We start from the raw sequence: 13,008 nt of genomic DNA on the forward strand, positions 1-13,008 counted from the left end.
CGTCTAGTCCCTTTTAGGCATCTTTGAAGTAATTGTTCTTTTGCAAGTAGTTTTTTTGTTCATACGGTGTTTATTACTTCTACAGTAACACTATAATAACTACGTCTTATTTAACCTTAATAAATGCTGAGTTAACACTTAACAAATGAATTGTTGATCATTAGAATTATCAATATCAATTATTGAATTATGAATGATGATTCAAGTGTTAGTCACAATTACCTACTTAACAATGACTAAGTCAAGTATGTGAAGAACTGTTATGAGTTAGGTATTAACTGTAGTAAAGTAAAGTGTTAGTCACACTTGACTAATGAATTGTTCATGATTATAGTGTTAGGACATAATTTATTAAGGTTAAATAAATGCATAGTTATAAAGTGTTGCCCCCTTTACTTGAATAATATTGAAATGAAGTATTTGTACTCTTACTGAATAGTAACCAAATCTGCATTTTGACACACGTAAAGTAAGTGCATTTTGTATTTACGCTATTCCTCATGATTTCTTTTTATGTTTTTATGGTATTTTCTCATTAATGTTAATATTTTCTTCAACTACTACAATTGTCACATTATTTCATGTTTTGTTTATGTCACTACTGAAATCAGACTTTTACCTTCAGTCACTTGGTACTCACAGCAACGTTTTCTAGTACTTTTTTACTTGAATAATTATTTGGGCAGTACATTTTAATAATAATAATAATGCATCGGTTTTATATAGCGCTTTTCTATTCATTCACTCCATACTTGGTGGTAGTAAGCTACAATTGTAGCCACAGCTGCCCTGGGGTAGACTGACGGAAGCGAGGCAACCAGTCTGCGCCATCGACCCCTCCGACCACCACCAACTACATTGGCCAGGCTTCCTGGTGTTACTAAACGGTCTCCCATCCAAGTACTGACCAGGCCCTTCCCTGCTGAGCTTCCAAGGTCTGACGGGATTGGGCAGAGCAAAGGCGGTATGACCACATTTTACTTCTACTTGATTAAAATAATTATTTTTTATAATTAATATATTTATGTAATATATTTATTTAAAAATATACATATTTATATAATATATCTTTATATAATATAATTAATTAATTTGTAATTAATTTAATATAATTAAAATTAATAATAAAAGTGACGCTATTCTTGAGTAAATATTTTGGCAACTCTGCCCACCTTTGCTAAATTTACATGCACTTCAGTTTGATTATTATTAGACTAAAACTAGAATTGTTTGACTAAATCTTCCCAAAAACAAAAGATCATTTTCGTCAAAAGACTCAAACTAAATCCAACTGAACACTGTCCACACACTAATGCCTTGTTTTTGTGCTGCCTGCAGTTCGCGCCTGGAGCTCCTCTGCCAGTTCTCCTGCCACCGGTTCCAGTCGTCTGCCTTCGGCGGTGGCAGTAGTGCCAGTCTTGCCTGGCAACAAGCCCCCATCATCTCCCTTTGTTTTTGTCACAGTCTAGCCGTGCGACTCCCCCCAGGGGTCTGGTCCTGTCCGGGTGACCACCCTCCAAACCCCGCCCACCGCCGCAGTCAGTCAGACCGTCCTGAATTATGAACGAGCCCGGATAGCTCCTTATGAAATATAAATTCTCATGAGGAGACCCGAAATTGTAAACAGGCTGGGTAACCTTGGTAGGACTTAGTAGTAAAAAAAACCATATGTACATAAAGTAAGTAGTAATTTGTTTACTCCTAAAAAGAATAAACCTCTTTGCCCCCACATGAACCCAGCACATTTTCTCCAGTTTGGCATTACCCAAATCTAAAAGCAAAAAAAGTGGTGAAAGAGCGACAAATGTGCCGGAAAAGCATCAATAACACAATGAAAAAGGGACAAAAACACAAAAGTGATGAAAAAAGCAACAAAAAAGAGATAAAAACGTGATGAAAATGAGGTATATAAAAAAAAAGGGACAAAAACACGATTAAAAAGCTGTGACAAAAATGCTACGATCAGTTTTGTAGGCCTTAGCTTTCAAATGAGGCGGTGCTCTGGTCTGTAGGCTGTGAGCTCCAGTCCAGAAGCTTTTAGATTTGGGTAAAGCTGAACTGGAGACGGTGCTCGGTTCCGGCGGGGGTTAAGAGGTTAAACATATAAAGGCTGTACAAACTTGTGAACTCTCTTCCTTAGCCAAGCACGCGTCCAAAACGGAGTTGGAAGACGTTGACGCTGTTCTTTCAGTCGGCTGGACCTGGCCTGGAGACTCCGCAGACCGTCTCTAAAGGCAGCAAACTGAAGAGACTGGCAAATGGGTGTGTGGGATTAACTATTTTAAACTCAGGCCATTGTCATATTGTGAGATTGTAACTTTGTGTGATCTAACGTTCGGCCCAAAACACACGTCCCTCAAAGTGCTCTTATGCCTTTTTATTTTTTACTCAGATTTCACTGAGGTGGATTGGAAAGTGTTAACCCTGTGTGTTTTAATTCAAAAATCGTTTTACTCAAACAGAAGCAAAAGGTAGTGACCCAAATAGTTCACAAGGGCAGAAGGTAAAAGTAGACCATTTCAGTAAGACTTCATAGTCTTTGAGTTTTGAAGTCTGTTTTTGTGTAGGCAACATGATGAGACTAAACTAGGATCATACAATTCACTATAGGCATAGGTTTACAGAGTGATGTTTCATAAGTCAGCGGTTCCCAACCTTTTTTCTTGTGGACCCTTCAGTGGTTCTGCCTCCTCCATACCCGAAGAGCGTTGCAGTTTCTTCAGAAAGGCATGACTTACAGTGCCTCTCGAAAGTATTCATACACCTTGAACTTTTGCACATTTTGTCATGTTTACAACCCTAAACATAAAGATTATTATTTTATTTTTTTTACTGAACGTTCACACACAAGTAACAGACAACTGTGAAGTGAAAGCAAAATGATACATGATTCTGTTATTTTTTCAAAAAATAGAAAAGTGAAAAGTGGGGCGTGCATAAGTATTCATACAGCATGAATGAATACTTTGTGGAACCCCCTTTTACTGCAATAACAGCAGCAAGTCTTTTGGGGTTTGACTCTACAAGATTAGCACATGTAGAGACTGACATTTTAGCCCATTCCTCTTTACAAAACAACTCAAGCTCTGTCACATTAGAAGGAGAGCGTTTGTGAACAGCAGTTTTCAGATCTTTCCACAGATTTAGGTCAGGACTTTGACTGGGCCATTCTAACACATTAATATGTTTTTATTGAACCATTCCATTGTAGATTTATCTTTGTGTTTAGGGTCATTGTCCTGCTGGAGGTGAATCTCCGCCCCAGCCTCAGTTCTCTTGTGACTCCAGCAGGTTTTCCTTCAAAATTTCCCCATATTTGGCTCCATCCATCTTCCCAACTATTCTTACAGTCTCCCCAGTCCCCGCTGAGGAAAAGCAGCCCCACAGCATGATGCCCCCCCCCGTATATTAGACACTGGGGATGGTGCACTCAGGACCATGAGCAGTGTCAGGTTTGCTCCATACATAACGTTTTGCATTTGGGCCAAAAAGTTCAATTTTTGTCTCATCTGACCAAAGCTCCTTCTTCCACATGGAGCGGTGTCCTCCATATGACTTCCACAAACTTCAAACAGGATTTTTTATGGCCTCCTTTCAATAATGGCTTTCTTCTTGCCACTCGTCCATGAAGGCCAGATTTGTGTAGATACGACTTATAGTTGTCCCATGTACAGATTCCCCCAGCTCAGCGGCAGGACTTCACAGCTCCTCCAGAGTTATCTTGGGGCACTTGGTTGCCTTTCTGACCAGTGTTCTCCTTGTTCGGTCTGTTAGTTTAGGTGGACGGCCGTGTCTTGGTAAGTTGGCAGTGGTGCTTTACTCTTTCCATTTCTGAATGATGGATTCCTCCTAAAGACTTCCCCCCGCTCACTTCCGTCAATAACCTTTAGGAGTTACTGCGCGGACGTTTTACTCCTCGTATCATTACGCCTCACAATATAGTCCCCCTTTTTATCTGCTTATAAAATCGACATGCTACATTTCTGTGTAAATATACTTCGCATGAAAACACTTCACGTAACTTTATTTAAATAGGGAACACGTGGAAGAGCTTGGTAGCTTCTATCGTGAGCTTTTTTGGAGCTTTGTGACATGCTGTATGAATACTTATGCAAGCCCCACTTTTCACTTTTCTATTTTTTGAAAAATAACGGAATCATGAATCATTTTGCTTTCACTTCACAGTTGTCTGTTGCTTGTGTGTGAACGTTCAGTAAAAAATCAAAATAAAATCTTTATGTTTAGGGTTGTAAACATGACAAAATGTGCAAAAGTCCAAGGTGTATGAATACTTTCGAGAGGCACTGTATTTGTGAGCAATAAAAACTATGTGCATTCAAAATAAACCTAGAATACTCTTTAAGAAAACATACTTTTTAACCTAAAAATATAGCAGCTTTTCCTTTCAAAGCAATGTTGTAATGGTGTTCAGTTTTTCAATATGAAATAGTTCCAAGTACCCCCTGCTAAGTCCTTGAGGACCTCCAGGGGTTCCCGTCATGGGCACCATAGGGGGGTGGAAGGTTAGGACGATTCTAAGGGCCCAGAAGAGCAGACCCTTTCTTATAATTACATTTTTTTCTGCATTAGTCATTCACTTCATTCACTCCACACTCCACGGCAGTAAATTTCTATTGTAGCCACAGCCGCCCTGGGGCTGACTGACCATTTACCACATGGCTATAATAGGCTGTTTATATCCTGATCTCCTATTATGTCAGTGTCCTCCGCTGGACACGTGTGGAATTCTTTCCTTTTTAAAATTTAAGCTGCCCCCTAGTGGCTGGAGTGAGCAAACTGGTTGTTTCGTTAAAACTCCACAACGCACAGGAATGGGCTACTTTTTTTGTTTTTTGACATACTTGGGAATTCATGCTCCTCAAAGGGCCACATTAAATCCTCTCGGCCCGCGGACCTCGACCTTGACACATGCGGCCCAACTGATCCTCCTAAAGCCAAGAGACCTTTATTATATCTTTGTTTAGAAATGAGAAAAAAAAATCACTGTTTTAAGTTATGAGATTGCTTGACCTCTCACCACCCGCCATATTATTCTTTACCCAAATCTAAAAGGTTGCATCCTATAGGCCCGAGTCACGCCACATTTGAAAGCTAAGACCTACAAAACGGATCTTTTTCCTTATATTGGTATTGCCTTGACTCTTTTTTTCATTGTTTTTTGTGAGTTTCTTTGCGTTTTTATACTCATTCCTCTTTTAATCATGTTTTTGTTGATTATTATTGTGTTGTCACTCTCGTTACTCTCATTATCTCGCTATTTTGACGCTTTTTTTCAAGCAGCTGTTGTTTGTATACTTTATTGTCCCCGTAGGGAAATTCGTCCTCTGCATTTAACCCATCCTTCGATGCCGCTGGGGCGACCCGTAAGGAGCAGTGGCCATGATGTAGAGCCAGGCTGATGGTCAGAATCTCCTGGCTGGAGGTTTCACCTATTGCACATGTTTTTAGTGGTAGGGGAAACTGGAGTACCCGGAGGAAACCTACGCAGACACGGGGAGAACATGCAAACTCCACACAGAAAGGCCCCGTCCTGGTGGGAGTCGAACCCGGGACCTTCTCATGTCTTTCATTTGGGTAAAGCCAAACTGGAGAAAATGCTCGGTTCAGGTGGGAGTTAAGAGGTTAAATTGAATTGTGGGCGAGCTAGAACAAAATGTGTCAAGATTTTGTCTAATAAAGATTTACTCTTTACTGAAAATGATTTTTTTTTAAAGTTCGAGCCCCTTTGTGGTGTCTCTTTTACACACAGCATCGCCATTGTGCCATTTCTAACCTGTAATTACCCTGCGCAGTACGCGAGTGTGAATCCAGCTGTCTGCCCGTGCAAAAGGAATTGAAAAGTGTATCTCTGACCAACCAGCGACAGCAGCAGCAGCAGCAGCGAGTGATTGGACCAGGCTGGAGAGGGGACGCGCGTGTGCCAAACCTCACTCCCTCTCTCTCTCTCTCTCTCTCTCTCCCCCTCCCTCCCTCCCTCGCCTGCCTCTCCGTCTCACACGCTGCCTGTGAGCTGAGCCGACAGGGACCGGACTTAAACGCTGCCTAAATGGACCGTTCGCGCAGCGCTCTCCTCATTCAGACCATCCGCTTTCCTTCGCAGCGTCCGTGAAGCGCGTCGGGAGGAAGCCTCGCCAGCTGCGCGCGAAGGGAGCCCGTGATCCAGCTCTGCCTTTCCTAAAAAAAAACCAAAACCAAAACAACAAACACCTTCGCTCAGACTTCTGCGCATCTACCGGTGAGTAACAAGTTAACACCGTGCGTCAGCGTGTCGCCAAAGTGTCATTTTGTGGTTTTATTTCATCCACAACCAGAGGCGATGAACGTAACTTTTTTTTTTTTTTTTTTTTTTGCTTTAAGAATAAAAAAGTTGAGAGATGGAAACGAGGTCCTCGATCACGGTGGGCGGCGCAGACGTGACGGTTCGACAGACGGCGTTATTTTACACCGCGCTTCCAGTTTGATTTGTGTGACGCGCGGTGCCATTTAAACGCGCGGCGGAACGGAATGAATAACGCCGCCGCGCGCTGCCTGTCACCGGGTGAAGTGGAACTCGAGAGGCGCGTGACGGGCGCAGATGGGGAAAAAAGACCGGGAGGAGGGCGGCGGGGGGGTGAGATGGATGGCAAACGTATTTAAATGTGTGCGCGCGCGCGTCGTTCCCATCCGTCCGTCCGTCCGTCCGCCGGGGAAAGCGATTTTCCGCGTGCGCGTCCCGTCATGTATCATTTCCCGTTCGCTTAAACCGCCGCCGTGCACGCGCAAGCACCGGCCCGACCACGTGCGTCCCGAGCGCGCGCCTGTGATTTGTGGATGGGCTTCGGATCGGTTAGGGATCTGCGGACCGGAGCCGCTGCAGATCCACGACTGCACTTTGAGCGCCCTCTACCGTTTTGAAAATCAAGGTGTATGAAAAATAATAATGTAATAATAAATAACCGTTTTTTGTGCGTAAAATGTGCGTACCTTTCTATTTAAACTAAGGTTTAATCCGAAAAAAAAAAAAAATAATAATAATAATATTGTTAATTTAACTTGTTATTTGGGGTTCAAAGCTACGTAAATCAGGTTAGGAATGATTTAAAATATATTGTGATTGATAACCGAAGTATAGAAGCTGGGAAATGTAATGTATTTGTTTCTTTGGTCGTGACAGTGCGTGTTCATGAATACAGGTGAAACTCCGCCGGATTGTAGCCATGACCCACACAAACAGTCATTCCTGACAGCTTATTGTACATGTTTTTAGAGGTAGGGGGAAACAGGAGTACCCCGGAAGAAACCTACTTCGACACGGGGAGAATATGCACATTCACATACAGTCATTTCTCGGCCAAAACTGAACAATGCCGGCTATTCTAACATAATGACAGCTCCACTCAGGGAGTTCAGTTCGGAGAGGTGGATTTTTTTGTTAAATTAGAATTTTCCTTCTCTTTTGTATAGGGTTGAAATGACAAACCAATTAATCAAGAACTAATGGATTATTGAAATAGGCGACTATTTTAGTTCTCAACCGCTTTCTGGTTCACATAGACTTGAATGGAGCAAAAATGACATCAAATGTTTAGTATTTTTGATGAAAACCTACTGTGCTGTTATAGTCTGTAGTGTTTTGCACATTGTAAATTTCATGAATAAAGCCTCCAACAAACATTTCCCTTTAGTTTACCCCATCGACACATCCTCAAGCAGCGTCACTAAAGCTATATGTGATTTAAAAAAAAATGTATCTTCCGTATTTATGGCATAATAGTAATAACGGCTGACGGGAAAGAAGTGTAAACTATGGTAGTTTCCTGGTTAAAACGGGAGACTTGACTGCTGTGACCCGGGGGATTGAACCGGGTCAATCTTTCTGTGAAGCTAGAGCACTGCTTGTTGTGCCGTGTTGTTGTAAGAGCTGGAGAGTAATATGCATTCCACCTGGATAGACTCAGACAGACAAAAGCGGCAATTAGGAAGATTTATTGACATGTATTTTGTTTTAGCGATCAGACCCCGGCAGTAGACATCGATGTATGCATTGATGTCCAAATGGACGAACGCTTAGAGTTAGGGATGTCTTCCCCTGGAGCCTGGACACTGGTGGTGGTATGGAGACCTGTGAAGATGTAGCAGGTAGAAGCCGAAGGCGGAAAAGGTGGAGAGGGGGCGGAGGCGGGTCGCAGCGCAGCTGGAAAGCGAACGATCCATGATTGCTGGAGGCTTAAAAGCGGGACCGAGGGCGATGATTGGCTGCTACGGAGGTGCGGCTCCAACGCTGATGGGCTCAGGTGGAGGTGTGGCCCCCACGGAAGCGATCATTTGCTGGAGGTTTGTTGATGCTGGAATTAGTCTCCCAGGTTGAATTAATGCCTAGGCTTTATTTTTGAAATAATGGCCACTGAAGTTTCTACTCCCCGTCTGAATCTCGGGAGAAGCATTGAAAAAGTGCAATAATGGACACTTATTAAGACCGTTCATTTCTTTTTGTTTGTTTCCAGGTGAAACTTGCCCAAAACCGCCTTAATTACAAGACTTTTTATACTATTATTTCAGAGTTCAAATTTAATAAACAACTTTGTCGTCTATTGTCCATCTTAGTTTAGAGATTACACATTATATTTCTACCATAACACCTTTATGTGCCTTTTGCTTACCAGCAGTCCCCTTCAAAAAGTCCCTCTTACCATCCTGACATTCTTTTTTTTGTTTGTTTTATTTGCATAAGGGTCCCTAAATCCGCTGTGCGCTCCGGTCCGCGCCCCCTCCACCCCTCACTCCAAACCCATCTCCAAAAAGACTGAACCAGTAACATGTAATTTCAAGGTAGGCTGCGCTCACAAATATGTAAAAAGGCATCAATTAGTCACGTCGCGTCTTTGTGCGCCCCGCTCCGTGGCGCTCGCAATCTATTTGGAAGCTTATGGAGAGAAAAAAAAAAAAAAAAAAGTCCCTCATTAGCGCTGAGTGGCACCCAGTTTATCACAGCTGCCCGGGAAACAGTAGCTAATATCATGTAAATCATTACTTACACTTGCTCCAAATAGAGTTCCCAGTGATGGATCTGGGGAGAGCCACTTGAGTGAATTAATGCCCGGGGCCCTTTTGTTTCGCTCCAACCGCACAAAGTAGACTCCTCGACAGACTAATACATCACTGTCATAATTTGTTTTTTTCATCCTAACCCCGGCGGGCTCATTAAAGCGCTATTTGAGGTGACTACTTTGTTGCATGGGGAGGGGGGATCTCGGGGCCCTCCCTGCAGGCGGGCCCGACCGACACTCTCCACTGTCTGTCTTTCTGACTGTCTATCTGGCTTTATCAGTCTGTTTAATGTGCCCCCACCCCCCTCCCTCTCCGATCCCCCTCCATCATCAGATAAACATGGTGACAGGGGAGGGGAGAGCACTCGGCGGGAATCGGTCTGTCACCTCGCATTTTCGGATCCGCTCATGTGCACGCGGAGGACGCCGGGCATTAGTTGACGTACCTTTGAGTATTAAATAAATGCAGGGAGGGGTGAGAGGGGTTTGGGGAAGACCATAGGTCAGAGACAGGGGACATTGAAATTGTACACGTTCCAAAGTTGCCCGTTGTGCAACATGCTTTTGAATATGAAGCAAGTTGATTTGTGTGCCAATCTTAAAAATGTAGTATTTGGGATTTAAAATTGTGTTGTGAAGCAGTAAATCTGACTTGCTGATGCCTGTTTTAACAAAAGGCCTTATGGAGAAAGGATTAATGTTTAGACTATACAACCTGCCAATCGTGATTTCCCAAATCATGATTTTTTTGCAACCACGAAATCATGGCGATCTTGAAGCCCGAGGTCTGACCGGTTAAGGGGGGTTCATACAAACCTTTGTAACGCAGCTGATAACCATGGTAACACAGGACAGTCCACACCATTCTTCACACACTTCAGTGGGCAAACGCTAGTAAAATATCTAGCTGTAAAAGTTCCAAATGACATGGATAAACTCGTAGAAATGAAAAGGAGAAGCGGCGTTGGATCCATACGTGTGCGGACAGTTAGCACGTCGGCTAGTCCGGGAGACTTTTCAGAGTCCATTAGCCTGCTCAACACATTTTTCCTATAGAGTTCGGGAATGGGATGTCATATCGCTAAGCATTATGGGATTAGCAGCGATTGTAAACTAATGGAGATTTAAAAGTTACAATTCTGGAGTTAAAACACTTGGACACCACAGTGTGTTAGACGTATTAGCTGCAGTAACTCTGCAGCTTATGGAGTTGGTCCACGGCCATTTCCTCCACTTTTTATACTGTTTGTAGCTAATGTCAGTCAATGTAAATGTATGCTAACAGCTGCAAAGATGGCGGATCTCCATGGTAACCGCGTAATTTCCCGAACTCTATAGCCATTAGCATTAGCCACCAAACATTGCAAATTATGAAGGACCCATCGATCAGATTTAGGTCAAAGCCCAGTTAGAAATCACTCATGAATGTACAGACCCTTGTTCAGGCTTGTCCAAAGTCTGCCCGGGAGCCAAATGCGGCCCTAAAACCAATTTCTGGTGGCCCTCAGACTTTTATTGGCACATATCACCAGAGGTGGTGTTTTTTACTGCAATCTTAATAATTACACACAATTAAAACCTCAAACAGTAACATTTTTTGTGAGACATAGCAAGCATTATGGGTCCAAGTTTAAACAAAGGTGTGGGGCACGGTTTAAACGTCTCTTAACTACACCCAGTTGAATGTTTCAATGCACTGACCACCGATCTGTGGCCCTCCATGCTGTACACATGTCAATATGCTGCTCTCAGTAAAAAAGTTTGGACACCTCCTGCTGTAGATACAAATTAGCCTCTAGTTTTTTTCTTCGGATACACATCACTAAACAGTATCTCATAACATGTTAATGATTTAGAAATTGTATGAATGCCATGAAAAGGACAAAACATACCTCTCTCTTTGTTGCTTTGGGCGCTGGGCTCCCTGTTCAGTTGTATGGGAGAACGTTCAGTTTAACCCTGGTCCGGGAGCCGTTGGTGAACAAGTGTGCGCATTTGTAGGAACAGGCTCAAAGCTAAAGGCGTTTCTGTGATTTCTTTAGTTAAACCATAGCACATTTTCGAACAGCACCACTGCCACAGGTATAAAGGTGTTTCAAGCACTTACACAATATGTCAGTGTTCTTTTTTTCTATATTGTCTTTCGTTAAACCAGTAAACTAATCATAGTTGCTGATCATCTGTTAGCCTTTTCAGTGAGACCACTTGGTAATATCTCCTCATTGTCCATCCTGACCAAAAGGCGGGAGAGCTGAGCAGTTAGAAGGACATTTGGGACTTAGTCTGAAAGTCTACATCAGTGGTTCCCGACCTTTTTTCCTTGAAGCCTCCAATGCTGCTGTAGTCGGCCCGCCCCCCCCCAGTCCAAAACTGTGGCCCCCACAAATGGTAAATGGCCTCAACTTATACAGCGCTTTTCCACCTACATTAGGCACTCAAAGCGCTTTACAGTAGCGAACCACTCACCCATTCACACTCATTCATACACCAGTGTACGCAGACACTGGAGGGTGACGCGTCTTGCCCAAGGACACAACGACAGATTCGAACCCCGACCTTCCGATTATGAGACGACCCAACTGCACCACCGTCGCCCCCAATGTATCAAAACATGAAAGTAATTTCTATTGCGTATTATTAATAGTTATTTATTTCTAACAAATAAACCGACATAGGAGTGTTAATGCACCTGTAGTCTCTTCTCAGTCATATTTGATGATCTTTAACCATATAAATTGCTCAAATAATATTACTTGTGACCTGACCCTCTGACCAGGCAATTTCCAGGTGCCCCCCTTGATGTTGGGAACCACTGGTCTACATCAAGTCCCGGTCGTCTTAAAGCAGTACTAAGTATCGTGTTTACCTTAATAAATCCTTCCCGTAGTCCCTGTGGGGGTAATACAAGTGTTTATGGGATGATTGGAGGGTTTTTCATCTCCCCCTGGTGTCTCTGGCCAGAAAACCATGTTTGCAACTTCACTGCCACCGGTCCGGAGAAAGCAATACACACTAATGGAATCACGAAGAAGAAGCTAACATGCTAACGGGCAAAGCTAACTGCAGGCTAACGTCACTTTGAACAGTATTTACAGCCAAGTTTGAGTGAAAAAAAATATTTCCGTTGTATAATTGGATGCACAGTAACCCTCTCTCCCTTCGCCTTTCCTGTCAGCGTAGTATTTACTCTCCAAGACAATTAATAAGTTAAAAAATCGTAACTTGCTGCTACACCTGCAGTTGTGCTTATGGCCTCTAGGGGGAAGAGTTACTTAGTACTGCTTTAAGATGGCGTCAGGTTCATTTCAATGGTCAGAGGTCATTGGCGCATGTCCGAAATGTCTTTTTGCTTCTGTTTGTTTTTCCTCGATATCGGGTCCCTCATGCCAGATCTGGGGTAAATCTGACCAACCCGTGCAGCGAAAAGCCAGAGCAGAAGAAGGCCCGGTGGTAAAAACCTGCCTGGCACAGGACCCCTGAGCAGTTTGTTTTACACGGCCCTGCATGAAGAAAAAGACATTAGCGACACCCCGCCAACTTTACGGTTGTTTCATCCATGGCACAATTGCATTGCATTTTTGCCGTCATGTATTGAGATTGAACACATTCTTCACTTTAGAGAGAACACCAAAATAAGCTGCATTTCCAAACATGTTTGCCGCGCTCTGAACCACACGGCGGGCACGTTTTCTACCGTATATACTTACCCCGCCTCTGGTTTGCCAAGTGCAGCCATTGAAATTGCGATTCCAGCCTTAATAAACCTTGAAACTATGGCAGAGACATACAAGCGCTATCAGAATTTCAGTGGGGGGGGGAAAAACAAACAAAAAAAAACAGAAAGCTGCAGAAGCCAACAGTGAATGAGACGGTTAGTCAGCTCTGACACTTTTATTCGCCCGGCTTAAATCAGTTCAGTGCATCACGGGCGGCCCAGGCAATACCGTCTCGTATTCTCTGG

The 13,008-nt window shown here is 43.2% G+C and overlaps 1 protein-coding gene across 1 annotated transcript in view; it reads left to right on the top strand.

The window, feature by feature from the left end:
• The first annotated feature begins 6,015 nt into the window (after window positions 1–6,015).
• Window positions 6,016–13,008, top strand: part of rftn1a (raftlin, lipid raft linker 1a) — a 163,669-nt gene continuing 156,676 nt past the window's right edge. Inside the window, exon 1 of the mRNA XM_079571254.1 lies at window positions 6,016–6,256. The gene's annotated coding sequence lies outside the window, so the exon portion shown is untranslated. The remainder of the gene's footprint in view (window positions 6,257–13,008) is intronic.

The sequence above is a fragment of the Gobius niger genome, assembly GCF_951799975.1.
Source record: "Gobius niger genome assembly, chromosome: 14".
NCBI lineage: Eukaryota > Metazoa > Chordata > Actinopteri > Gobiiformes > Gobiidae > Gobius > Gobius niger.